At 31.3% G+C, this 27,059-nt stretch overlaps 1 long non-coding RNA gene across 4 annotated transcripts in view; it reads left to right on the forward strand.

Moving 5' to 3' along the window:
* The window catches only part of LOC144432457 (uncharacterized), a 46,162-nt gene that overhangs the window by 11,608 nt on the left and 7,495 nt on the right, over positions 1 to 27,059 (forward strand). For 3 of the 4 annotated variants that reach the window (XR_013480699.1, XR_013480696.1, XR_013480698.1), the window contains one exon: positions 5,221 to 6,151. The exons of the other annotated variant lie outside the window; for it this stretch is intronic. This is a non-coding gene — a long non-coding RNA (uncharacterized LOC144432457). Of the gene's footprint in view, positions 1 to 5,220; positions 6,152 to 27,059 lie in introns of those variants that run through there. 4 annotated transcript variants of the gene reach the window in all.

Genomic DNA, 27,059 nt, shown 5'->3' on the forward strand with positions numbered 1-27,059 from the left:
ACTAATATATGATGTTAAATCCCGCTAGTCATGAAGAGCTGCAAATATGTGAATTATTCTCACAAGATGTCCAAAATATTTCGCCCATTTTTTTTTTATAATTTCGTAGAGTCATGTAATGCAATGGTTTCCACCCTCTAGTTCACGGGCGAGTGTGCAGTTTTTAGCTGGTATGCGATAAATTTTGCTAATTGGTTAATTTCGTATACATAATTTCCGGAAAGACGCGGGTTATGTTCCCTTTTGGGCATTCTTCCATCGTTTGACAAGTATCGGCGTATTCGCCAGTCGCCATCAATGGGGTTATAATACAGGCAATGAGGGCATTTGCAGCTGCATTAATACAATTGGTCGGGCCTCATTTCATAGTATTTATTGTATTCGTACTTCATGGGTTTATTTCGTTGCCATAGCGTTTTGTCAGTTTTTCAATAGTCTAGAACAGTAGTTTTTAATTAACCAGGGTTAAATCGAATTTTTGGTGTTTGTTGGTGTTGTTCCAGAGATTCGACGAGGTTCCTTTAAATTAAAACAGTTTTATATTATGGGACTTTTTTATCACATTATCTATTAATTATGCAAATTTAACTACAGTTCATCTCAGATATTCAAATTTAAACTTTCAACAACTAATAAATTAGCGTTGCTGTTTGTATAGCGTTGCACAGTTGTAAGTTTTAGTGAACCCGTCATCTCCACGGATGTCGCGAGCTCTGGTGTTTCTGCTTATATGATAGTGCCCTTAGATGCTTTCTGATTATGACTTTGAAACATCTTGGGTTGTTATGGAAAGCCAAGGATTTTCAACCTGAATCTTTTAATTTTCTATAACCTTGCACGAAATTATGCTTCCCCTTTATAAAGTCGGGAATTGGGCTCTCAATTACAACCATTTGGTACAATGGGGCTTGGCGGGAGCTTTCAGGATAGCGCAGGAGTTCGACAGGCTTGGAATGGTTAGGATTTAGAATTTGGAAAATCTACGGAGTGTTGTTTTATTTGATGTTGCCTTTTCGCTAGAGCAGACAGGTACAAATAGATTTGTTGAAATAACAATTCATATCTAATTTATCAAATTACATTTTCTGTCATTCATAAACTCAAAACTTGACATAGTTCATATAGTTCACATAATGCCATAGTTCGAAAAATTATTGGTACATTCAAATTTTAACCCCCAAGCCGAAATTAGATCAAAATATTTAAATATTTTTCTGAAATCAATCAATTTTTGTAAAATTTATCATTTTCGAATACCACATTGTCCCACCACAACTTTTTGTTGAATTAAGTTATTTATTCAATCCTCGATTTGATGGAATATTCAAATTTTTCCCCGCTGGGTCGGAAAAGTTCGAAATAATTCAATATTTTTGAAAAAACGTATAGTGCAATATACTAATTATTTAGGTATATTACCACAGTTGTAAATGTTTCTTTGAAAAATGAGAGATTTGATTTGAAAAAAATGCCTCCATTGAATTGAACTTGAAACTTAAAGCTTTAAAATACCAAATTAGTAGTTGTCCAGCTTGGGTTAGGATTCGGGTTAGGAATAATTAAAAAAATTGAAATCTGCATTCGGTGGTGTTTTTTGAAATTAATGCTTTCGTTGAATTGAATTGAATTCTGTTGTTAACTTGAATGCCCGACCCAGATTTGTCTTTGGTAAATTTTTATTTAAATACAAAAAATTCTAATAAATAAAAATAATTTATTTCTATGTCATTGTCGCGTTAATGTCTTAGCCGTACAAAAATACATTTGTGAATGCTAAATGATGTTTATTGTAAGAGTAAAACAATAAAGATGCAAGGTAAGAATGTTAAGCTAAATAGTGGTGAAATGAAAGAAAACGTATCAACAAAAAAGCGTTGGACGTTTCCACAAATTTAAGAAAGAAATGAAGTGGTCACTTCTAATTCTCTGATGAAGCGTAATAAATTGGTAGATTTGAAAGCACGCAACATGAGGACTTTCAGGAGGTAAATTTTCAGAATTTTCTGATTTTGTCGCAGCGACCTTGATCAGTTTGTTTTTCATTAGAGATTGCGAGTACTTTTGCAGAGCATTGCTGTATATATATATTGATATTTTGCAAAAATCTTAATCTATGTAATGAAGAGAGGTAAATGAACTGCAAAATTCTTGTTTCTAACACCCCTTTTTACACAAAATTCTTCACACTATATCTCCGCCATAACGAAAACGCTTGATCAGATGTTTGAATGCTGCACAGCAACAGATTCATAAAAAAACGCAAGTTACTTTTCGGATTTTGTCTCCCTTATATTCTTCATTAGACACGACTTAGTTTTGGTGGGAAAAAATGTAAATCAAACAGCAGGGTTGTACAAATTATAATACAGGAAGACCAGAAAGAAATAACTGGGTGAAAAGTAATTACTTAGTATCTCACGAGCCAACATTGAGTTTCTCGTGGAATTTAATCGTATTTTCAACCCTAAATATTAACTTTTTAATATGCTTGTAGGAAGTAAAATGATATTTTCTGTTGTTTGCTGTCTAGTTCAGTTTTATTAGCTGAATTGTTATTTATCCGACGCTGACACTAAATATTCATAGTTTCTAATATGTGTATTGAAATGGTTTATTTTTGAAAGAAAAGTTAACAAGTTAAGTTGTTTTAAGCAAGCTGACAAGCCAGAAAAATTTTAGTTACACTGCACGCATGCCAGGTCATATTTATTAATCCCTCCTCGCTTAATCGTATGTTTTTCTTTTTAGCTCATCCTCCGCTAATAGGTGGTCATTTTGTACACGAAAGTCGTTCGGGTTCATTCGCGGGCCGTTTTTCCGGAGTTCCTAACATTTCAAATTTTTCATTTTGTCAAGGCTAGTTTTTTCTTTTACATTTTGTTTTGTCTCTGTACAAAATATTTCATATAGTTTATGATTGTGATTGAATTGATGTGTTTGATTATTGCTCGATCTGTTTATAATCGGTTTGTGCGCTTGATATTCCAACGGTTGTTGTTCCGACTCCTTTTCAGAAGGTGCACTCTGGCTGTCGGGTATCCAATGTATTTCTTGTGATTGGTTGCTAAATCTGTAGTAGGCTGCACTGTTGTATACTTGACGCTTACATAGAATATTCATATTTTCCAGCGCATAGAAAACAGTCCCAATCAGGCTGGCAAGGCAGTAAATATCTCATTTACATTGCACACATGCCGAGCCATATTATTTAGGCCTTTGCTTAATCGTGTGTTCTTCTATTTTAGCTGATCTTCTGCTAATAAGTGGGCATTTATAAACTCATTTTACTACTTTAACTTGCTTCTAATTTTAATGTTGGAGAGTGTTAGAATATTTAAGAATAAAACACGTCCAGCTAACTGTTAACTGAAGGCGCGTGTTGGATGTAATTGTGACAAAATCATATCAGTCTGAGCTTTTAAAAAAATAAAAATGCGGATTCTACTGGCTTTCATGTAGGTACATCCTGAAACTCCTATTTGTAGTGCGATTGTTTTAAAATTCTAAAATATGTTAACGTGACTATAAATATTAAAGAAAACAAATCTCCCAAATCAAATAAACCTTCTTTTAGTTTAGTACAAAATATAAAACGCCGTTAACAATATAAAGAGGAAAATATGGGATACCTGTAAAGAAGAAAAACGTCTGTCCATTACATATTTCTACGAACATTTGTTTCTGTAGTTCTTTGCGTTTCATACTTTTTCATTTTTCTTGTTGTCAAGACTTTATGATAGTTTTTGATTTTACAGTTTTTTGCTCTTGGTTTAAAAAAAAAATAATATTATAGTGTGAATTTAAAAAGTAGGTTGAAATACTGATATAAAAATTATTTTTTTGCTTGGAATGATCGATGAGTTTTCTAACCGAACACCGATATAATTAACATCAGTGTACAATGTATTTAAATCGAAAAACGTAGCAGGATCCAAAACATTAATTTCTTTTTATCTGAAATATGGCTTTTTCAAATTTGAAAAATTGTGTGGCATGAATAATGCTTGCAAACTGTTACTTTAACTTGTTTGGACTGAACACCTAAGATAATAATTACATAGCATGTAAATGTCGGCAATTTCTGCTTTAAAATATTAATATCGTCGTTTTATCGTTGTTGTCGGATTGGTATCGGCGACAAAAGGTATCGGTACATCTCTCAGTTGGAATCTCTAGTATAATGTAATGGACGTTAATGTATTGTTGAAAAAATGGTTATACACTTCATGCGTTATTGTATCAAATATTATGTTGTAAAACAATGTACTCTTTCACTGCAAACCTCGTATGCTATCAAATACCATCTTTTTTAAGCCATCTCATGCATGTAATAGTATGTTACACATACTACTACTAAGATTTATTTCCTCAGCAACAGATTAATTGTTTTCTTCCGTATATATATTTGACCCGGGGTTATTTCAAAAGTTATCGGGCGTTGTACTTTCGGTGAATGACCGCTCATAGACTTCTCTCTTTAAGGCAATTCATCTTATGTTCGTGGGGAGAAAAGAGGCATGTTGACTTCAACAAAATCTTGTATCGGTTTTGTCTCCTCATATTCTTGTTTGTTTATAGTTATTTCGGATCATTGCAGGTCGGCTATTTAAAAATTAATTCGCATTGGAAGTTTGTCGTTCAAGTAGTGTTAATTTAATTGCTGTAATAATCGGATTGTTTGCTTGTTTTATATTTTGGTTAAATGATAGGGTTTATTCAAATTGCATAAATTAATGTTGCTATTGTTTGCATCTTTTGGAATTAAGTATGTTGTAGACATACTTGGGTTGGTCGTAAACTTTAGCAACCCAATACATTATGACCGAGTATGACAGATGTCCCAATATATTGGCTTATGTGAAAAGTAGGGTTAATTGTTTTGGCTTCTACATTATGCGTTTCGACCTCTACAATAATCATTTTTATCAGCACACTATTTGACGTTTTTCATCACATATTATTCGTTTCTCGTACTTTGGTTCATGTAGACTGGATATTTCATTGCCAGTAACAGACTTCAATCATATTCAAAGATTTGTAGTTGTTAATATCGAGAAAACTGGCAGGTTATAAGTCTTAAGGGAGTTGATGTCGCGCAGCGTCACCGCCCAACACGTTATAGGCGTCTTGTAGAGCCTCATCATACGTAATAAGTTGCTCATAATTTACTTCCTCTACTATAAAAGTGCATAAGAAATAAATGTATATATATTTTTACAGGATTCTTCAATTATGGAACTTGACGAATCTTTCTGTTTTTCAAAAGAAAATACAACTCAATTATTTGAATAAGAAGAAGAGTTTTATTAAACATAACTGAGATGTGCTAGCCAACAAATGCATCGAGTCCACACACAAGACTTTGATATAGAAAAATAGACTGATGTTTGAGACTGTATTTCATTGCCATACGTACTTTAAGCTCGTATGTATGTGCACTGATTACTAATATGTGATCGCAAACAAATGCATTGGGCAGCAGATACACATGTCTTTTATATCAAATAAGACTGTTGTTTAAAACTATACCAAAATGTCATACACACTGTAAAAGAATTATATGCGGAAGTTTGACATGGGTCGACCCGTGAGGAACTAAATATTTATGTAATCTGAATAATTGCAAACGGATTTTTGATTGTATATTTATTAATGAATTGAATCATAGCTCAGAAAAATAAATACAATTGTTATTTGTATTCTAACACCCTGCAATGCAATCCTGTGTTTGATGTCCTGTTATGATAAGTTTGAAATGATTCTTTCATTTTATGTTATTTTTATATTTTTATAACTGTTATTGTATATTACTGATTTATTAATTATATTGTCGTTTATTACTGATATTGTATATTTTTTAATAAGCTTTTTTTGTAATATGCTGTTTCTATATTTAGCTATCTATCTTATTTGTCATATTCATTATTTTATATTGTATTTTTGGAGATATTTTCAACAGGTAAACAAGATATCGTGACAACGACAAAGGAAGAAAAGTATTAACAGGGCTTGCCATCTATAGTGTTAATTTTGATTTTTGTCGGTATAATATTTTTCTGAAGATAATAATACTGATACAATATTGCACGAAGTATGATGTTTATTGCTGATATTGAATATTTAATATTAATTAATAAAACTTTTTTCGTAATATGCTGTATCCATATTTTCCTATCTGTGTTTGTCATAATCATTAATTTCTCTTCTACTTTTAAGATATTTTCAACAGGAACCAGGATATCATGACACCGACAAAAGAAGAAAAGTATTAACAGGGTTGTCGTGGCTTTTTTGTTCTTAATATTTTATTTGGTATAGATAGATTTAGACCCATTCCCACCATTAGTAATAATAGGGTTTTTATTAGGCTTAGATATTTTTAATGTTATTCTAGTTTCTCAGGCACAGAACTATGAAGGGACTTGGAAAATTAAGAAAATACGGATGCAAGGAAAATCTACAAATTACATGTAAATATTTTAACGAATTTTATTAGGCTTGGATATTGTTAATATTATCTTAGATTCTCAGGCACAGAATTTTGATGGCACTAGAGAAATTGAAAAAAGACGGAATCAGAGACAAATTTGAAATTCCGGTAAGTATGTTACAAGTGTTTCATTAGTCAGGCTTTCTCCTATCTAGTGTTCATTTATATTTTAGTTCGATATAATACTTTTTTGATTATATTAATACTGATACAGTAATGCACGAAGTACTATGTTTATTGCTGATATTGAATAATTTAATAAAGCTTTTTTCGTAATATGCTGTATCCATATTTTCCTATCTGTGTTTGTCATAATCATTTATTTCTCTTCTATTTTTAAGATATTTTCAACAGGAACCAGGATATCGTGACACCGACAAAAGAAGAAAAGTATTAACAGGGTTGCCATGGCTTTTTTGTTTTTAATATTTTATTTGGTATAGATAGATTTAGACCCATTCCCGCCATTAGGAATAATAGGGTTTTTATTAGGCTTAGATATTTTTAATGGTATTCTAGATTCTCAGGCAAAGAATTATGAAGGCAATAGGGAAATTAGGAAAAGACTGATACAAGGAAACAATGAAGAAAATAGGAAAAGAATGATACAAGGAAAATCTACAAATTGAATGTAAATATTCTTACAAATTTTATTAGGCTTAGATATTGTTAATGTTATCTAAGCTTCACAGGCACAAAATTTTGAAGACACTGAAGAAATTAAAAGAAGACGAAATCAGAGACAAATCTGAAATTCCGGTAAGTATGTTGCAAGTGTTTCATTAGTCAGGCTTACTCCTATCTAGTGTTCATTTTGATTTTAGTTCGATATAATACTTTTTTGATTATATTAATACTGATACAGTAATGCAAGAAGTACTATGTTTATTGCTGATATTGAATATTTAATATTATTTAATCAAGCTTTTTTCGTAATATGCTGTATCCATATTTTCCTATCTGTGTTTGTCATAATCATTAATTTCTCTTCTACTTTTTAGATATTTTCAACAGGAACCAGGATATCGTGACACCGACAAATGAAGAAAAGTATTAACAGGGTCGCCATGGCTTTTTTGTTTTTAATATTTTATTTGGTATAGATAGATTTAGACCCATTCCCGCCATTAGGAATAATAGGGTTTTTATTAGGCTTAGATACTTTTATTGTTATTCTAGCTTCTCAGGCACAGAACTATGAAGGGACTGAGAAAATTAGAAAAAGACGGATGCAAGGAAAATCTACAAATTACATGTAAATATTTTTACAAATTGTTTTAGGCTTAGATATTGTTATTAATATCTTAGCTTCTCAGGCTCAAAATTTTGAAGGCACTGGAGAAATTAAAAGAATACGAAATCAGAGACAAATCTGAAATTCCGGTAAGTATGTTGCAAGTGTTTCATTAATCAGGCTTACTCCTATTTAGTGTTCATTTTGATTTTAGTTCGATATAATACTTTTTTGATTATATTAATACTGATACAGTAATGCACGAAGTACTATGTTCATTGCTGATATTGAATATTTAATATTATTTAATAAAGCTTTTTTCGTAATATGCTGTATCCATATTTTCCTATCTGTGTTGGTCATAAATAATAATTTCTCTTCTATTTTTAAGATATTTTCCACAGGAACCAGGATATCGTCACACCGACAAAAGAAGAAAAGTATTAACAGGGTTGCCATGGCTTTTTTGTTTTTAATATTTCATTTGGTATAGATAGATTTAGACCCATTCCCGCCATTAGGAATAATAGGGTTTTTATTAGGCTTAGATATTTTTAATGGTATTCTAGATTCTCAGGCAAAGAATTATGAAGGCAATAGGGAAATTAGGAAAAGACTGATACAAGGAAACAATGAAGAAAATAGGAAAAGACTGATACAAGGAAAATCTACAAATAGAATGTAAATATTCTTACAAATTTTATTAGGCTTAGCTATTGTTAATGTTATCTAAGCTTCACAGGCACAAAATTTTGAAGACACTGAAGAAATTAAAAGAAGAGGAAATCAGAGACAAATCTGAAATATCGGTAAATATGTTGCAAGTGTTTCATTAGTCAGGCTTACTCCTATCTAGTGTTCATTTTGATTTTAGTTCGATATTATACTTTTTTGATTATATTAATACTGATACAGTAATGCAAGAAGTAATATGTTCATTGCTGATATTGAATATTTAATATTATTTGATAAAGCTTTTTTCGTAATATGCTGTATCCATATTTTCCTATCTGTGTTTGTCATAATCAATAATTTCTCTTCTATTTTTAAGATATTTTCAACAGGAACCAGGATATCGTCACACCGACAAAAGAAGAAAAGTATTAACAGGGTTGCCATGGCTTTTTTGTTTTTAATATTTTATTTGGTATAGATAGATTTAGACCCATTCCCGCCATTAGGAATAATAGGGTTTTTATTAGGCTTAGATATTTTTAATGGTATTCTAGATTCTCAGGCAAAGAATTATGAAGGCAATAGGGAAATTAGGAAAAGACTGATACAAGGAAACAATGAAGAAAATAGGAAAAGACTGATACAAGGAAAATCTACAAATTGAATGTAAATATTCTTACAAATTTTATTAGGCTTAGATATTGTTAATGTTATCTAAGCTTCACAGGCACAAAATTTTGAAGACACTGAAGAAATTAAAAGAGGACGAAATCGGAGACAAATCTGAAATTCCGGTAAGTATGTTGCAAGTCTTTCATTAGTCAGGCTTTACTCCTATCTAGTGTTCATTTTGATTTTAGTTCGATATAATACTTTTTTGGTTATATTAATACTGATACAGTAATGCAAGAAGTACTATGTTTATTGCTGATATTGAATATTTAATATTATTTAATAAAGCTTTTTTCGTAATATGCTGTATCCATATTTTCCTATCTGTGTTTGTCATAATCATTAATTTCTCTTCTACTTTTAAGATATTTTCAACATGAACCAGGATATCGTGACACCGACAAATGAAGAAAAGTATTAACAGGGTTGCCATGGCTTTTTTGTTTTTAATATTTTATTTGGTATAGATAGATTTAGACCCATTCCCGCCATTAGGTATAATAGGGTTTTTATTAGGCTGAGATACTTTTAATGTTATTCTAGCTTCTCAGGCACAGAACTATGAAGGGACTGAGAAAATTAGAAAAAGACGGATGCAAGGAAAATCTACAAATTACATGTAAATATTTGTACAAATTTTATTAGGCTTAGATATTGTTATTAATATCTTAGCTTCTCAGGCTCAAAATTTTGAAGGCACTGGGGAAATTGAAGAAAGACTGAATCGGAGACAAATCTGAAATTCCGGTAAGTATGTTGCAAGTGTTTCATTAGTCAGGCTTACTCCTATCTAGTGTTTATTTTGATTTTAGTTCGATATAATACTTTTTTGATTATATTAATACTGATACAGTAATGCACGAAGTACTATGTTCATTGCTGATATTGAATATTTAATATTATTTAATAAAGCTTTATTCGTAATATGCTGTATCCATATTTTCCTATCTGTGTTGGTCATAATTAATAATTTCTCTTCTATTTTTAAGATATTTTCAACAGGAACCAGGATATCGTCACACCGACAAAAGAAGAAAAGTATTAACAGGGTTGCCATGGCTTTTTTGTTTCGAATATTTTATTTGGTATAGATAGATTTGGACCCATTCCCGCCATTAGGAATAATAGGGTTTTTATTAGGCTTAGATATTTTTAATGGTATTCTAGATTCTCAGGCAAAGAATTATGAAGGCAATAGGGAAATTAGGAAAAGACTGATACAAGGAAACAATGAATAAAATAGGAAAAGACTGATACAAGGAAAATCTACAAATTGAATGTAAATATTCTTACAAATTTTATTAGGCTTAGATATTGTAAATGTTATCTAAGCTTCACAGGCACAAAATTTTGATGACACTGAAGAAATTAAAAGAAGACGAAATCAGAGACAAATCTGAAATTCCGGTAAGTATGTTGCAAGTGTTTCATTAGTCAGGCTTACTCCTATCTAGTGTTCATTTTGATTTTAGTTCGATATAATACTTTTTTGATTATATTAATACTGATACAGTAATGCACGAAGTACTATGTTCATTGCTGATATTGAATATTTAATATTATTTAATAAAGCTTTTTTCGTAATATGCTGAATCCATATTCTCCTATCTGTGTTTGTCATATTCAATAATTTCTCTTCTATTTTTAAGATATTTTCAACAGGAACCAGGATATCGTCACACCGACAAAAGAAGAAAAGTATTAACAGGGTTGCCATGGCTTTTTTGTTTTTAATATTTTATTTGGTATAGATAGATTTGGACCCATTCCCGCCATTAGGAATAATAGGGTTTTTATTAGGCTTAGATATTTTTAATGGTATTCTAGATTCTCAGGCAAAGAATTATGAAGGCAATAGGGAAATTAGGAAAAGACTCATACAAGGAAACAATGAAGAAAATAGGAAAAGACTGATACAAGGAAAATCTACATATTGAATGTAAATATTCTTACAAATTTTATTAGGCTTAGCTATTGTTAATGTTATCTAAGCTTCACAGGCACAAAATTTTGAAGACACTGAAGAAATTAAAAGAAGACGAAATCAGAGACAAATCTGAAATATCGGTAAATATGTTGCAAGTGTTTCATTAGTCAGGCTTACTCCTATCTAGTGTTCATTTTGATTTTAGTTCGATATAATACTTTTTTGATTATATTAATACTGATACAGTAATGCAAGAAGTACTATGTTTATTGCTGATATTGAATATTTAATATTATTTAATAAAGCTTTTTTCGTAATATGCTGTATCCATATTTTCCTATCTGTGTTTGTCATAATCATTAATTTCTCTTCTACTTTTAAGATATTTTCAACAGGAACCAGGATATCGTGACACCGACAAATGAAGAAAAGTATTACCAGGGTTGCCATGGCTTTTTTGTTTTTAATATTTTATTTGGTATAGATAGATTTAGACCCATTCCCGCCATTAGGTATAATAGGGTTTTTATTAGGCTGAGATACTTTTAATGTTATTCTAGCTTCTCAGGCACAGAACTATGAGGGGACTGAGAAAATTAGAAAAAGACGGGTGCAAGGAAAATCTACAAATTACATGTAAATATTTGTACAAATTTTATTAGGCGTAGATATTGTTATTAATATCTTAGCTTCTCAGGCTCAAAATTTTGAAGGCACTGGGGAAATTGAAGAAAGACGGAATCGGAGACAAATCTGAAATTCCGGTAAGTATGTTGCAAGTGTTTCATTAGTCAGGCTTACTCCTATTTAGTGTTTATTTTGATTTTAGTTCGATATAATACTTTTTTGATTATATTAATACTGATACAGTAATGCACGAAGTACTATGTTCATTGCTGATATTGAATATTTAATATTATTTATTAAAGCTTTTTTCGTAATATGCTGTATCCATATTTTCGTATCTGTGTTTGTCATAATCAATAATTTCTCTTCTATTTTAAAGATATTTTCAACAGGAACCAGGATATCGTCACACCGACAAAAGAAGAAAAGTATTAACAGGGTTGCCATGGCTTTTTTGTTTTCAAAATTTTATTTGGTATAGATAGATTTAGACCCATTCCCGTCATTAGGAATAATAGGGTTTTTATTAGGCTTAGATATTTTTAAGGGTATTCTAGATTCTCAGGCAAAGAATTATGAAGGCAATAGGGACATTAGGAAAACACTGATACAAGGAAACAATGAAGAAAATAGGAAAAGACTGATACAAGGAAAATCTACAAATTGAATGTAAATATTCTTACAAATTTTATTAGGCTTAGATATTGTTAATGTTATCTAAGCTTCACAGTCACAAAATTTTGAAGACACTGAAGAAATTAAAAGAAGACGAAATCAGAGACAAATCTGAAATTCCGTAAGTATGTTGCAAGTGTTTCATTAGGCAGGCTTACTCCTATCTAGTGTTCATTTTGATTTTAGTTCGATATAATACTTTTTTGATTATATTAATACTGATACAGTAATGCAAGAAGTAATATGTTCAAAGCTGATATTGAATATTTAATATTATTTAATAAAGCTTTTTTCGTAATATGCTGTATCCATATTTTCCTATCTGTGTTTGTCATAATCAATAATTTCTCTTCTATTTTTAAGATATTTTCAACAGGAACCAGGATATCGTCACACCGACAAAAGAAGAAAAGTATTAACAGGGTTGCCATGGCTTTTTTGTTTTTAATATTTCATTTGGTATAGATAGATTTAGACCCATTCCCGCCATTAGGAATAATAGGGTTTTTATTAGGCTTAGATATTTTTAATGGTATTCTAGATTCTCAGGCAAAGAATTATGAAGGCAATAGGGAAATTAGGAAAAGACTGATACAAGGAAACAATGAAGAAAATAGGAAAAGACTGATACAAGGAAAATCTACAAATAGAATGTAAATATTCTTACAAATTTTATTAGGCTTAGCTATTGTTAATGTTATCTAAGCTTCACAGGCACAAAATTTTGAAGACACTGAAGAAATTAAAAGAAGAGGAAATCAGAGACAAATCTGAAATATCGGTAAATATGTTGCAAGTGTTTCATTAGTCAGGCTTACTCCTATCTAGTGTTCATTTTGATTTTAGTTCGATATTATACTTTTTTGATTATATTAATACTGATACAGTAATGCAAGAAGTAATATGTTCATTGCTGATATTGAATATTTAATATTATTTGATAAAGCTTTTTTCGTAATATGCTGTATCCATATTTTCCTATCTGTGTTTGTCATAATCGATAATTTCTCTTCTATTTTTAAGATATTTTCAACAGGAACCAGGATATCGTCACACCGACAAAAGAAGAAAAGTATTAACAGGGTTGCCATGGCTTTTTTGTTTTTAATATTTTATTTGGTATAGATAGATTTAGACCCATTCCCGCCATTAGGAATAATAGGGTTTTTATTAGGCTTAGATATTTTTAATGGTATTCTAGATTCTCAGGCAAAGAATTATGAAGGCAATAGGGAAATTAGGAAAAGACTGATACAAGGAAACAATGAAGAAAATAGGAAAAGACTGATACAAGGAAAATCTACAAATTGAATGTAAATATTCTTACAAATTTTATTAGGCTTAGATATTGTTAATGTTATCTAAGCTTCACAGGCACAAAATTTTGAAGACACTGAAGAAATTAAAAGAAGACGAAATCGGAGACAAATCTGAAATTCCGGTAAGTATGTTGCAAGTCTTTCATTAGTCAGGCTTTACTCCTATCTAGTGTTCATTTTGATTTTAGTTCGATATAATACTTTTTTGGTTATATTAATACTGATACAGTAATGCAAGAAGTACTATGTTTATTGCTGATATTGAATATTTAATATTATTTAATAAAGCTTTTTTCGTAATATGCTGTATCCATATTTTCCTATCTGTGTTTGTCATAATCATTAATTTCTCTTCTACTTTTAAGATATTTTCAACATGAACCAGGATATCGTGACACCGACAAATGAAGAAAAGTATTAACAGGGTTGCCATGGCTTTTTTGTTTTTAATATTTTATTTGGTATAGATAGATTTAGACCCATTCCCGCCATTAGGTATAATAGGGTTTTTATTAGGCTGAGATACTTTTAATGTTATTCTAGCTTCTCAGGCACAGAACTATGAGGGGACTGAGAAAATTAGAAAAAGACGGATGCAAGGAAAATCTACAAATTACATGTAAATATTTGTACAAATTTTATTAGGCGTAGATATTGTTATTAATATCTTAGCTTCTCAGGCTCAAAATTTTGAAGGCACTGGGGAAATTGAAGAAAGACGGAATCGGAGACAAATCTGAAATTCCGGTAAGTATGTTGCAAGTGTTTCATTAGTCAGGCTTACTCCTATTTAGTGTTTATTTTGATTTTAGTTCGATATAATACTTTTTTGATTATATTAATACTGATACAGTAATGCACGAAGTACTATGTTCATTGCTGATATTGAATATTTAATATTATTTATTAAAGCTTTTTTCGTAATATGCTGTATCCATATTTTCGTATCTGTGTTTGTCATAATCAATAATTTCTCTTCTATTTTAAAGATATTTTCAACAGGAACCAGGATATCGTCACACCGACAAAAGAAGAAAAGTATTAACAGGGTTGCCATGGCTTTTTTGTTTTCAAAATTTTATTTGGTATAGATAGATTTAGACCCATTCCCGTCATTAGGAATAATAGGGTTTTTATTAGGCTTAGATATTTTTAAGGGTATTCTAGATTCTCAGGCAAAGAATTATGAAGGCAATAGGGAAATTAGGAAAAGACTGATACAAGGAAACAATGAAGAAAATAGGAAAAGACTGATACAAGGAAAATCTACAAATTGAATGTAAATATTCTTACAAATTTTATTAGACTTAGATATTGTTAATGTTATCTAAGCTTCACAGGCACAAAATTTTGAAGACACTGAAGAAATTAAAAGAAGACGAAATCAGAGACAAATCTGAAATTCCGGTAAATATGTTGCAAGTGTTTCATTAGTCAGGCTTACTCCTATCTAGTGTTCATTTTGATTTCAGTTCGATATTATACTTATTTGATTATATTAATACTGATAGAGTAATGCAAGGAGTAATATGTTCATTGCTGATATTGAATATTTAATATTATTTAATAAAGCTTTTTTCGTAATATGCTGTATCCATATTTTCCTATCTGTGTTTGTCATAATCAATAATTTCTCTTCTATTTTTAAGATATTTTCAACAGGAACCAGGATATCGTCACACCGACAAAAGAAGAAAAGTATTAACAGGGTTGCCATGGCTTTTTTGTTTTCAATATTTTATTTGGTATAGATAGAATTAGACCCATTCCCGCCATTAGGGATAATAGGGTTTTTATTAGGCTTAGATATTTTTAATGGTATTCTAGATTCTCAGGCAAAGAATTATGAAGGCAATAGGGACATTAGGAAAACACTGATACAAGGAAACAATGAAGAAAATAGGAAAAGACTGATACAAGGAAAATCTACAAATTGAATGTAAATATTCTTACAAATTTTATTAGGCTTAGATATTGTTAATGTTATCTAAGCTTCACAGTCACAAAATTTTGAAGACACTGAAGAAATTAAAAGAAGACGAAATCAGAGACAAATCTGAAATTCCGTAAGTATGTTGCAAGTGTTTCATTAGGCAGGCTTACTCCTATCTAGTGTTCATTTTGATTTTAGTTCGATATAATACTTTTTTGATTATATTAATACTGATACAGTAATGCAAGAAGTAATATGTTCAAAGCTGATATTGAATATTTAATATTATTTAATAAAGCTTTTTTCGTAATATGCTGTATCCATATTTTCCTATCTGTGTTTGTCATAATCAATAATTTCTCTTCTATTTTTAAGATATTTTCAACAGGAACCAGGATATCGTCACACCGACAAAAGAAGAAAAGTATTAACAGGGTTGCCATGGCTTTTTTGTTTTTAATATTTCATTTGGTATAGATAGATTTAGACCCATTCCCGCCATTAGGAATAATAGGGTTTTTATTAGGCTTAGATATTTTTAATGGTATTCTAGATTCTCAGGCAAAGAATTATGAAGGCAATAGGGAAATTAGGAAAAGACTGATACAAGGAAACAATGAAGAAAATAGGAAAAGACTGATACAAGGAAAATCTACAAATAGAATGTAAATATTCTTACAAATTTTATTAGGCTTAGCTATTGTTAATGTTATCTAAGCTTCACAGGCACAAAATTTTGAAGACACTGAAGAAATTAAAAGAAGAGGAAATCAGAGACAAATCTGAAATATCGGTAAATATGTTGCAAGTGTTTCATTAGTCAGGCTTACTCCTATCTAGTGTTCATTTTGATTTTAGTTCGATATTATACTTTTTTGATTATATTAATACTGATACAGTAATGCAAGAAGTAATATGTTCATTGCTGATATTGAATATTTAATATTATTTGATAAAGCTTTTTTCGTAATATGCTGTATCCATATTTTCCTATCTGTGTTTGTCATAATCGATAATTTCTCTTCTATTTTTAAGATATTTTCAACAGGAACCAGGATATCGTCACACCGACAAAAGAAGAAAAGTATTAACAGGGTTGCCATGGCTTTTTTGTTTTTAATATTTTATTTGGTATAGATAGATTTAGACCCATTCCCGCCATTAGGAATAATAGGGTTTTTATTAGGCTTAGATATTTTTAATGGTATTCTAGATTCTCAGGCAAAGAATTATGAAGGCAATAGGGAAATTAGGAAAAGACTGATACAAGGAAACAATGAAGAAAATAGGAAAAGACTGATACAAGGAAAATCTACAAATTGAATGTAAATATTCTTACAAATTTTATTAGGCTTAGATATTGTTAATGTTATCTAAGCTTCACAGGCACAAAATTTTGAAGACACTGAAGAAATTAAAAGAAGACGAAATCGGAGACAAATCTGAAATTCCGGTAAGTATGTTGCAAGTCTTTCATTAGTCAGGCTTTACTCCTATCTAGTGTTCATTTTGATTTTAGTTCGATATAATACTTTTTTGGTTATATTAATACTGATACAGTAATGCAAGAAGTACTATGTTTATTGCTGATATTGAATATTTAATATTATTTAATAAAGCTTTTTTCGTAATATGCTGTATCCATATTTTCCTATCTGTGTTTGTCATAATCATTAATTTCTCTTCTACTTTTAAGATATTTTCAACATGAACCAGGATATCGTGACACCGACAAATGAAGAAAAGTATTAACAGGGTTGCCATGGCTTTTTTGTTTTTAATATTTTATTTGGTATAGATAGATTTAGACCCATTCCCGCCATTAGGTATAATAGGGTTTTTATTAGGCTGAGATACTTTTAATGTTATTCTAGCTTCTCAGGCACAGAACTATGAAGGGACTGAGAAAATTAGAAAAAGACGGATGCAAGGAAAATCTACAAATTACATGTAAATATTTGTACAAATTTTATTAGGCTTAGATATTGTTATTAATATCTTAGCTTCTCAGGCTCAAAATTTTGAAGGCACTGGGGAAATTGAAGAAAGACTGAATCGGAGACAAATCTGAAATTCCGGTAAGTATGTTGCAAGTGTTTCATTAGTCAGGCTTACTCCTATCTAGTGTTTATTTTGATTTTAGTTCGATATAATACTTTTTTGATTATATTAATACTGATACAGTAATGCACGAAGTGCTATGTTCATTGCTGATATTGAATATTTAATATTATTTAATAAAGCTTTATTCGTAATATGCTGTATCCATATTTTCCTATCTGTGTTGGTCATAATTAATATTTTCTCTTCTATTTTTAAGATATTTTCAACAGGAACCAGGATATCGTCACACCGACAAAAGAAGAAAAGTATTAACAGGGTTGCCATGGCTTTTTTGTTTTGAATATTTTATTTGGTATAGATAGATTTGGACCCATTCCCGCCATTAGGAATAATAGGGTTTTTATTAGGCTTAGATATTTTTAATGGTATTCTAGATTCTCAGGCAAAGAATTATGAAGGCAATAGGGACATTAGGAAAACACTGATACAAGGAAACAATGAAGAAAATAGGAAAAGACTGATACAAGGAAAATCTACAAATTGAATGTAAATATTCTTACAAATTTTATTAGGCTTAGATATTGTAAATGTTATCTAAGCTTCACAGGCACAAAATTTTGATGACACTGAAGAAATTAAAAGAAGACGAAATCAGAGACAAATCTGAAATTCCGGTAAGTATGTTGCAAGTGTTTCATTAGTCAGGCTTACTCCTATCTAGTGTTCATTTTGATTTTAGTTCGATATAATACTTTTTTGATTATATTAATACTGATACAGTAATGCACGAAGTACTATGTTCATTGCTGATATTGAATATTTAATATTATTTAATAAAGCTTTTTTAGTAATATGCTGAATCCATATTCTCCTATCTGTGTTTGTCATATTCAATAATTTCTCTTCTATTTTTAAGATATTTTCAACAGGAACCAGGATATCGTCACACCGACAAAAGAAGAAAAGTATTAACAGGGTTGCCATGGCTTTTTTGTTTTTAATATTTTATTTGGTATAGATAGATTTGGACCCATTCCCGCCATTAGGAATAATAGGGTTTTTATTAGGCTTAGATATTTTTAATGGTATTCTAGATTCTCAGGCAAAGAATTATGAAGGCAATAGGGAAATTAGGAAAAGACTCATACAAGGAAACAATGAAGAAAATAGGAAAAGACTGATACAAGGAAAATCTACATATTGAATGTAAATATTCTTACAAATTTTATTAGGCTTAGCTATTGTTAATGTTATCTAAGCTTCACAGGCACAAAATTTTGAAGACACTGAAGAAATTAAAAGAAGACGAAATCAGAGACAAATCTGAAATATCGGTAAATATGTTGCAAGTGTTTCATTAGTCAGGCTTACTCCTATCTAGTGTTCATTTTGATTTTAGTTCGATATAATACTTTTTTGATTATATTAATACTGATACAGTAATGCAAGAAGTACTATGTTTATTGCTGATATTGAATATTTAATATTATTTAATAAAGCTTTTTTCGTAATATGCTGTATCCATATTTTCCTATCTGTGTTTGTCATAATCATTAATTTCTCTTCTACTTTTAAGATATTTTCAACAGGAACCAGGATATCGTGACACCGACAAATGAAGAAAAGTATTACCAGGGTTGCCATGGCTTTTTTGTTTTTAATATTTTATTTGGTATAGATAGATTTAGACCCATTCCCGCCATTAGGTATAATAGGGTTTTTATTAGGCTGGGATACTTTTAATGTTATTCTAGCTTCTCAGGCACAGAACTATGAGGGGACTGAGAAAATTAGAAAAAGACGGATGCAAGGAAAATCTACAAATTACATGTAAATATTTGTACAAATTTTATTAGGCGTAGATATTGTTATTAATATCTTAGCTTCTCAGGCTCAAAATTTTGAAGGCACTGGGGAAATTGAAGAAAGACGGAATCGGAGACAAATCTGAAATTCCGGTAAGTATGTTGCAAGTGTTTCATTAGTCAGGCTTACTCCTATTTAGTGTTTATTTTGATTTTAGTTCGATATAATACTTTTTTGATTATATTAATACTGATACAGTAATGCACGAAGTACTATGTTCATTGCTGATATTGAATATTTAATATTATTTAATAAAGCTTTTTTCGTAATATGCTGTATCCATATTTTCGTATCTGTGTTTGTCATAATCAATAATTTCTCTTCTATTTTAAAGATATTTTCAACAGGAACCAGGATATCGTCACACCGACAAAAGAAGAAAAGTATTAACAGGGTTGCCATGGCTTTTTTGTTTTCAAAATTTTATTTGGTATAGATAGATTTAGACCCATTCCCGTCATTAGGAATAATAGGGTTTTTATTAGGCTTAGATATTTTTAAGGGTATTCTAGATTCTCAGGCAAAGAATTATGAAGGCAATAGGGAAATTAGGAAAAGACTGATACAAGAAAACAATGAAGAAAATAGGAAAAGACTGATACAAGGAAAATCTACAAATTGAATGTAAATATTCTTACAAATTTTATTAGGCTTAGATATTGTTAATGTTATCTAAGCTTCACAGGCACAAAATTTTGAAGACACTGAAGAAATTAAAAGAAGACGAAATCAGAGACAAATCTGAAATTCCGGTAAATATGTTGCAAGTGTTTCATTAGTCAGGCTTACTCCTATCTAGTGTTCATTTTGATTTCAGTTCGATATTATACTTATTTGATTATATTAATACTGATAGAGTAATGCAAGGAGTAATATGTTCATTGCTGATATTGAATATTTAATATTATTTAATAAAGCTTTTTTCGTAATATGCTGTATCCATATTTTCCTATCTGTGTTTGTCATAATCAATAATTTCTCTTCTATTTTTAAGATATTTTCAACAGGAACCAGGATATCGTCACACCGACAAAAGAAGAAAAGTATTAACAGGGTTGCCATGGCTTTTTTGTTTTCAATATTTTATTTGGTATAGATAGAATTAGACCCATTCCCGCCATTAGGGATAATAGGGTTTTTATTAGGCTTAGATATTTTTAATGGTATTCTAGATTCTCAGGCAAAGAATTATGAAGGCAATAGGGACATTAGGAAAACACTGATACAAGGAAACAATGAAGAAAATAGGAAAAGACTGATACAAGGAAAATCTACAAATTGAATGTAAATATTCTTACAAATTTTATTAGGCTTAGATATTGTTAATGTTATCTAAGCTTCACAGTCACAAAATTTTGAAGACACTGAAGAAATTAAAAGAAGACGAAATCAGAGACAAATCTGAAATTCCGTAAGTATGTTGCAAGTGTTTCATTAGGCAGGCTTACTCCTATCTAGTGTTCATTTTGATTTTAGTTCGATATAATACTTTTTTGATTATATTAATACTGATACAGTAATGCAAGAAGTAATATGTTCAAAGCTGATATTGAATATTTAATATTATTTAATAAAGCTTTTTTCGTAATATGCTGTATCCATATTTTCCTATCTGTGTTTGTCATAATCAATAATTTCTCTTCTATTTTTAAGATATTTTCAACAGGAACCAGGATATCGTCACACCGACAAAAGAAGAAAAGTATTAACAGGGTTGCCATGGCTTTTTTGTTTTTAATATTTTATTTGGTATAGATAGATTTAGACCCATTCCTGCCATTAGGAATAATAGTTTTTTTTTAGGCTTAGATATTTTTAATGGTATTCTAGATTCTCAGGCAAAGAATTATGAAGGCAATAGGGAAATTAGGAAAAGACTGATACAAGGAAACAATGAAGAAAATAGGAAAAGACTGATACAAGGAAAATCTACATATTGAATGTAAATATTCTTACAAATTTTATTAGGCTCAGATATTGTTAATGTTATCTAAGCTTCACAGGCACAAAATTTTGAAGACACTGAAGAATTTAAAAGAAGACGAAATCGGAGACAAATCTGAAATTCCGGTAAGTATGTTGCAAGTGTTTCATTAGTCAGGCTTACTCCTATCTAGTGTTCATTTTGATTTTAGTTCGATATAATACTTTTTTGATTATATTAATACTGGTACAGTAATGCAAGAAGTACTATGTTTATTGCTGATATTGAATATTTAATATTATTTAATAAAGCTTTTTTCGTAATATGCTGTATCCATATTTTCCTATCTGTGTTTGTCATAATCATTAATTTCTCTTCTACTTTTAAGATATTTTCAACAGGAACCAGGATATCGTGACACCGACAAATGAAGAAAAGTATTAACAGGGTTGCCATGGCTTTTTTGTTTTTAATATTTTATTTGGTATAGATAGATTTAGACCCATTCCCGCCATTAGGAATAATAGGGTTTTTATTAGGCTGAGATACTTTTAATGTTATTCTAGCTTCTCAGGCACAGAACTATGAAGGGACTGAGAAAATTAGAAAAAGACGGATGCAAGGAAAATCTACAAATTACATGTAAATATTTTTACAAATTTTATTAGGCTCGGATATTGTTAATATTATCTTAGATTCTCAGGCACAGAATTTTGATGGCACTAGAGAAATTGAAAAAAGACGGAATCAGAGACAAATTTGAAATTCCGGTAAGTATGTTACAAGTGTTTCATTTCTATCTAGTGTTCATTTTGATTTTAGTTCGATATGATTCTTTTTTGATTATATTAATACTGATATAGTAATGCACGAAGTATTATGTTCATTGCTGACATTGAATATTTATTAATAAAGCTTTTTTAGTAATATGCTCTAGCCATATTTCCCTATCTTATTTGTCCTAATCATTATTTTCTCTTCTTTTTTTTGAGGTATTTTCAACAGGAACCAGGATATCGTGACACCGACAAAAGAAGGAAAAAATTAGCAGATCTTGCCATGGCTTCTTTGTTTTTAATATTTTATTCGGTATAGATAGATTTAGACCCATTCCCGCCATTAGGAATGATAGGGTTTTTATTAGGCTTAGATTTTTTTAATGTTATTCTAGCTTCTCAGGCACAGAACTTTGAAGGCACTGAAAAAATTAAAAAAGACAGATACAAGGAAAATCTACACATTACATGTAAATATTTTTACGAATTTTATTAGGCTTAGATATTTTTAATGGTGAGAAGTTCAATTAAGTGAATTTTATTAATAATTTCGATTCTATTGAATATTTTTATTAAATGGTTTTTGTTTTCAGAAGATTACTTACCGAGAAATAGAAGAAGCCAAAAAAGATCTGTGAAGACAATCACTATGAGGTATTATATAATGCATTAATGACTGGGTGGTGTTTTATGATTTTGACAAGCCACTATTTGTGGGAGTCAACGTTTTGATTGTTCACTGTGGTTTTATTGGTATAGTCATGTATCCGTTTGGCATTTAAATATGGGCATAGGGCGTTTCAGATTTTTCTGGAGCGCGATAGGACCCCATCAACAAGTCCTAACGAGTGGGAAAACCGACACCCCTTGGGTCCACATGGAAGCTCGGTATTATATTTTGACATTTTAGAAAATCCTTTTTTATTTTATTTATTAAAAAATGCAATGTTACCATATGCAATTGAATATACGGTATATTACTGACAAATCTATTTAGATTATTTAATTAAATATGTGACTACTCCACTTACTTTGCAATATGTTTTAGTTGTATTTTGCATATATATAATAAATGAAGAAAATATATCTGTATAATAAAAGAATTTATTTGCTTTGATAAATTTTGAATGTCTTGTTCTATACCGTTTCGAAATGGCAGAGCTAGTCCACAGTTAAAGTGATAAGTGATAGACAAATATTCCGAAAGACTATCACCAAAAGAAATGCAGTGAGAGGCCACCAAGAAACTTCATGCATGGGTGGTGAGCATGATCAGTTTTACTTTGCAACTTCATGCATGGATGAGCATAGTCAGTTTACTTTGCAACTTCGAATGGCAGTTTTGCAACTTCATGAATGGGCGCGCATAGTCAGTTTTACTTTGCAACTTCATGCATGGGTGAGCATAGTCGGTTTTAATTTGTAATTTCATGCATGAGTGAGCGTAGTCGGGTTTATTCATCGGGTTGTACTTTGTAACGCCGTGCATGGGTGAGCGTAGTTTGTTTTACTGTAACTTCATGCATGAGTGAGCATAGTCATTTTTATTTCGTATCGTCTTGCTTGAGTGAGCGTAGTCAGTTTTACGTAGTCGGTTTTACTTTGTAACTTCATGCGTCATGCATGAGTGGGTGTGGCCAGTTTTACTTTGTAACTTCATGCATGAGTGAGCAGATAGTCAGTTTTACTTTATAACTTCATGCAAGAGTGAGCATAGTCAGTTTCAGTTTGTAACTTCATGCATGAGTGAGCATAGTCGGTTTCATTTTGTTTGTAACTTTATGCATGGGTCAACGAGTCAGTTTTACTTTGTAAATTAATGCATGTGTGAGCGTAGTCAGTCCTACTTTGGAACTTCATGCGTGAGTGAGCGTAGTCAGTTTTACTTTGGAACTTCTTGCATGAGTGAGCACAGTCAGTTGTACTTTGTAACTTCTTGCATGGGTGACCGTAGTCAGTTTTACTTTGTAACTTCACGCGTGAGTGAGCGTAGTTAGTTTTACTTTGGAACTTCATGCGTGAGTGAGTGTAGTCAGTTTTACTTTGGAACTTCTTGCATGAGTAAGCACAGTCAGTTGTACTTTGAACTTCATGCATGGGTAACCGTAGCCAGTTTTACTTTGTAACTTCATGCGTAATTGAGCGTAGTTAGTTTTACTTTGGAACTTCATGCGTGAGTGAGCGTAGTCAGTTTTACTTTGGAACTCCTTGCATGAGTGAGCACAGTCAGTTTTACTTTGAATTTCATGCATGGGTGACCGTAGTCAGTTTTACTTTGTAACTTCATGCGTGAGTGAGCGTAGTTAGTTTTACTTTGGAACTTCATGCGTGAGTGAGCGTAGTCAGTTTTATTTTGGAACTTCTTGCATGGGTGAGCGCAGTCAGTTGTATTTTGTAAATTCATGCATGAGTGAGCACAATCAGTTTTTTTCTAACCTTATGCGTGGGTGAGCGTAATCAGTTTTACTTTTTAACATCATGCAGGATTGAGCGTAGTCGGTTTTACTTTGTAACGTCATTCATGCATGAGTGAGCATAGTCAGTTTTACTTTGTAACGTCATGCATGGGTGAGCGTAGTCAGTTGTACTTTGTAACTCCATGCATGGGTGAGCGTAGTCGGTTTTACTGTGTAGCTTCTTGCGTGGGTGAGCGAAGTCAGCTTTACTTTGTAACGTCATGCATGAGTGAGCGTAGTCAGTTTTAGTTTAGAACGTCATTCATGCATGAGTGAGCATAGTCCGTGTTACTTTGTAACGTCATGCATGGGTGAGCGTAGTCAGTTTTACTTTGTAACTTCATGCATGAGTGAGCACATAGTCAGTTTCACTTTGTAACCTCATGCATGAGTGAGCATAGTTAGTTTTACGTTGTAACGTCATGCATGGGTGAGCGTAGTCAGTTTTACTTTGTAACATCATGCATGAGTGAGCGTAGCCAGTTTTACTATAGAATGTCATTCATGCATGAGTGAGCATAGTCAGTTTTACTTTGTAACGTCATGCATAGAGAATTTTTTTTCTAGGGTCACTTTGGCCAAGATCTTGCTATTTTAACCCAAAACGTGACAATTTATACCAGCCAATCCTTAGTTTCGTCACGCGATTTTGTACATATATGTTAAGCTAATACAACAGAGAGTGTCAATATGTTATGTAGAATATAAGCGACTTAGTATTAGTGATGAGGCTCTACAAGAAGCCTATAACGTGTTGGGCGGTGACACTTCGGGCTATTAACTTCCTTTGATGTATCCCTGCCAGGTTTCACGATAATTAACAACTTAACCACTTTGAATATGTAAATGTGATGAATTAAAACGACGAAATTGTGTGGTGATAAAAACAAATGATTCCAGTATCGTAGATATAGACCTGTAAATAATTCTTGTAAGGTAGAGGTCCAAATAAACATATAGTAATGTTGAGGGTTGCTAAAGTTTACGGCAAACCCAACAGGCAGGTTATTAAAATACTTTATTCTAAAATATGCAAACAATAGCAACATTAAATTATGCAAAACAAATCAAACCTCATCATTTAACTTAAAATCAAGCAAACATATCCGCTCATTGCGGCAAGTAAATTAGCACTACTCAACGGCAAACTCCTAACAATAAATAAATAGTAAACGGCCGACTGGCAATGATTCGAAATAATAAATAAACAAGAATATGAGAAAAAGAAAAGATTGATAAAGGGTTTTGTTTACGCCGACATGCCTATTCCTGCCCACGGACAGATGGTGAAATTGTTCTAAAAAGGGAGTAATTTATGAGCGGTCGACCATAAAACAAAGCTCAATGACCGATATCTCTTAAAATAAACACGGTCAAATATATACAAAACAAAACAAAGAAACTTTGTCTGGAACATGTTACGTCGATATGTTAATTAATTAATTTAAGTCTCTGCTTAAGATAGGTATTTAACCCGATGTCAGTCATTCAAAGCTTGCACAAGGTTTTAAAATGACAGCTGAAGCCCCATAAACGGCGCTCCAGAAGTGTGTGTACAAATATAGAGGTAACTAATTTTGTTGCCCACTTTACATCAAGGACTGAAACCTACGGTAAGGTGTATATTTACTTGGCCAACACAGGCAGTTCGATTTCAAAATATAACAAAAATAAGGAAAATCCGAATAAAGTTATTGCTTATTAACGCTAACCCAGTTCACATACTACGGGAATATTTATCCTATAAACTTATGGCAATGTGCAGAATGGGAACCAGCTTGCAGTTTTATTTACAATTACCTGAATAATAATGAACGTGAAAGACTTCTAACATATTTCCACCCATGTTTGTTTTTTTGCCTAGACATGGGCCTTTGTCACAAAATTCAAACATAGGCGGAGCAAGTATTTGCCTGAAGCAGCGGGCTAAGATTTTTTTGCAATCTTGTAATTTTCAAGTCAAGTCAAGTCAAGTTTATTTTTTCCAACCAGTAAAATAATGAATGATGCAAAAAATAAGCAAAAATTCAAGAACATAATTTTACTGGGGAAGGGAAGCCGTGGGGAACCAAAGTTGGTTATCTAGCAGCGGCACCCAAGATTCAACTATCTAATTAACATATAATTTTAGTAGATCAATATAGCATAGATCGTTTAGCCGTAAATATATACTAATACGGTTTAACGAGAAATCGTCATGACACTAGGGTGTATCTGAGAGCCACGCAATACATCAGATAGTAATTTGGGTATTCCCCGTTTCGTAGCTTACAGGCAGTGAATAAAAGCGTGTTATGGGGAAATATTCGGAAATTTGTAGTGGCTCAGTTATCACAACCAAATTATGATAATCATCAGTTGTAGTGGACTGGACAACGGGAGACAATGAAGAAAGAACAGGTATAAATGACATAAATCTAT

The sequence above is a fragment of the Styela clava genome, chromosome 15 (genome assembly GCF_964204865.1).
Source record: "Styela clava chromosome 15, kaStyClav1.hap1.2, whole genome shotgun sequence".
NCBI classification, from domain to species: Eukaryota; Metazoa; Chordata; class Ascidiacea; order Stolidobranchia; family Styelidae; genus Styela; species Styela clava.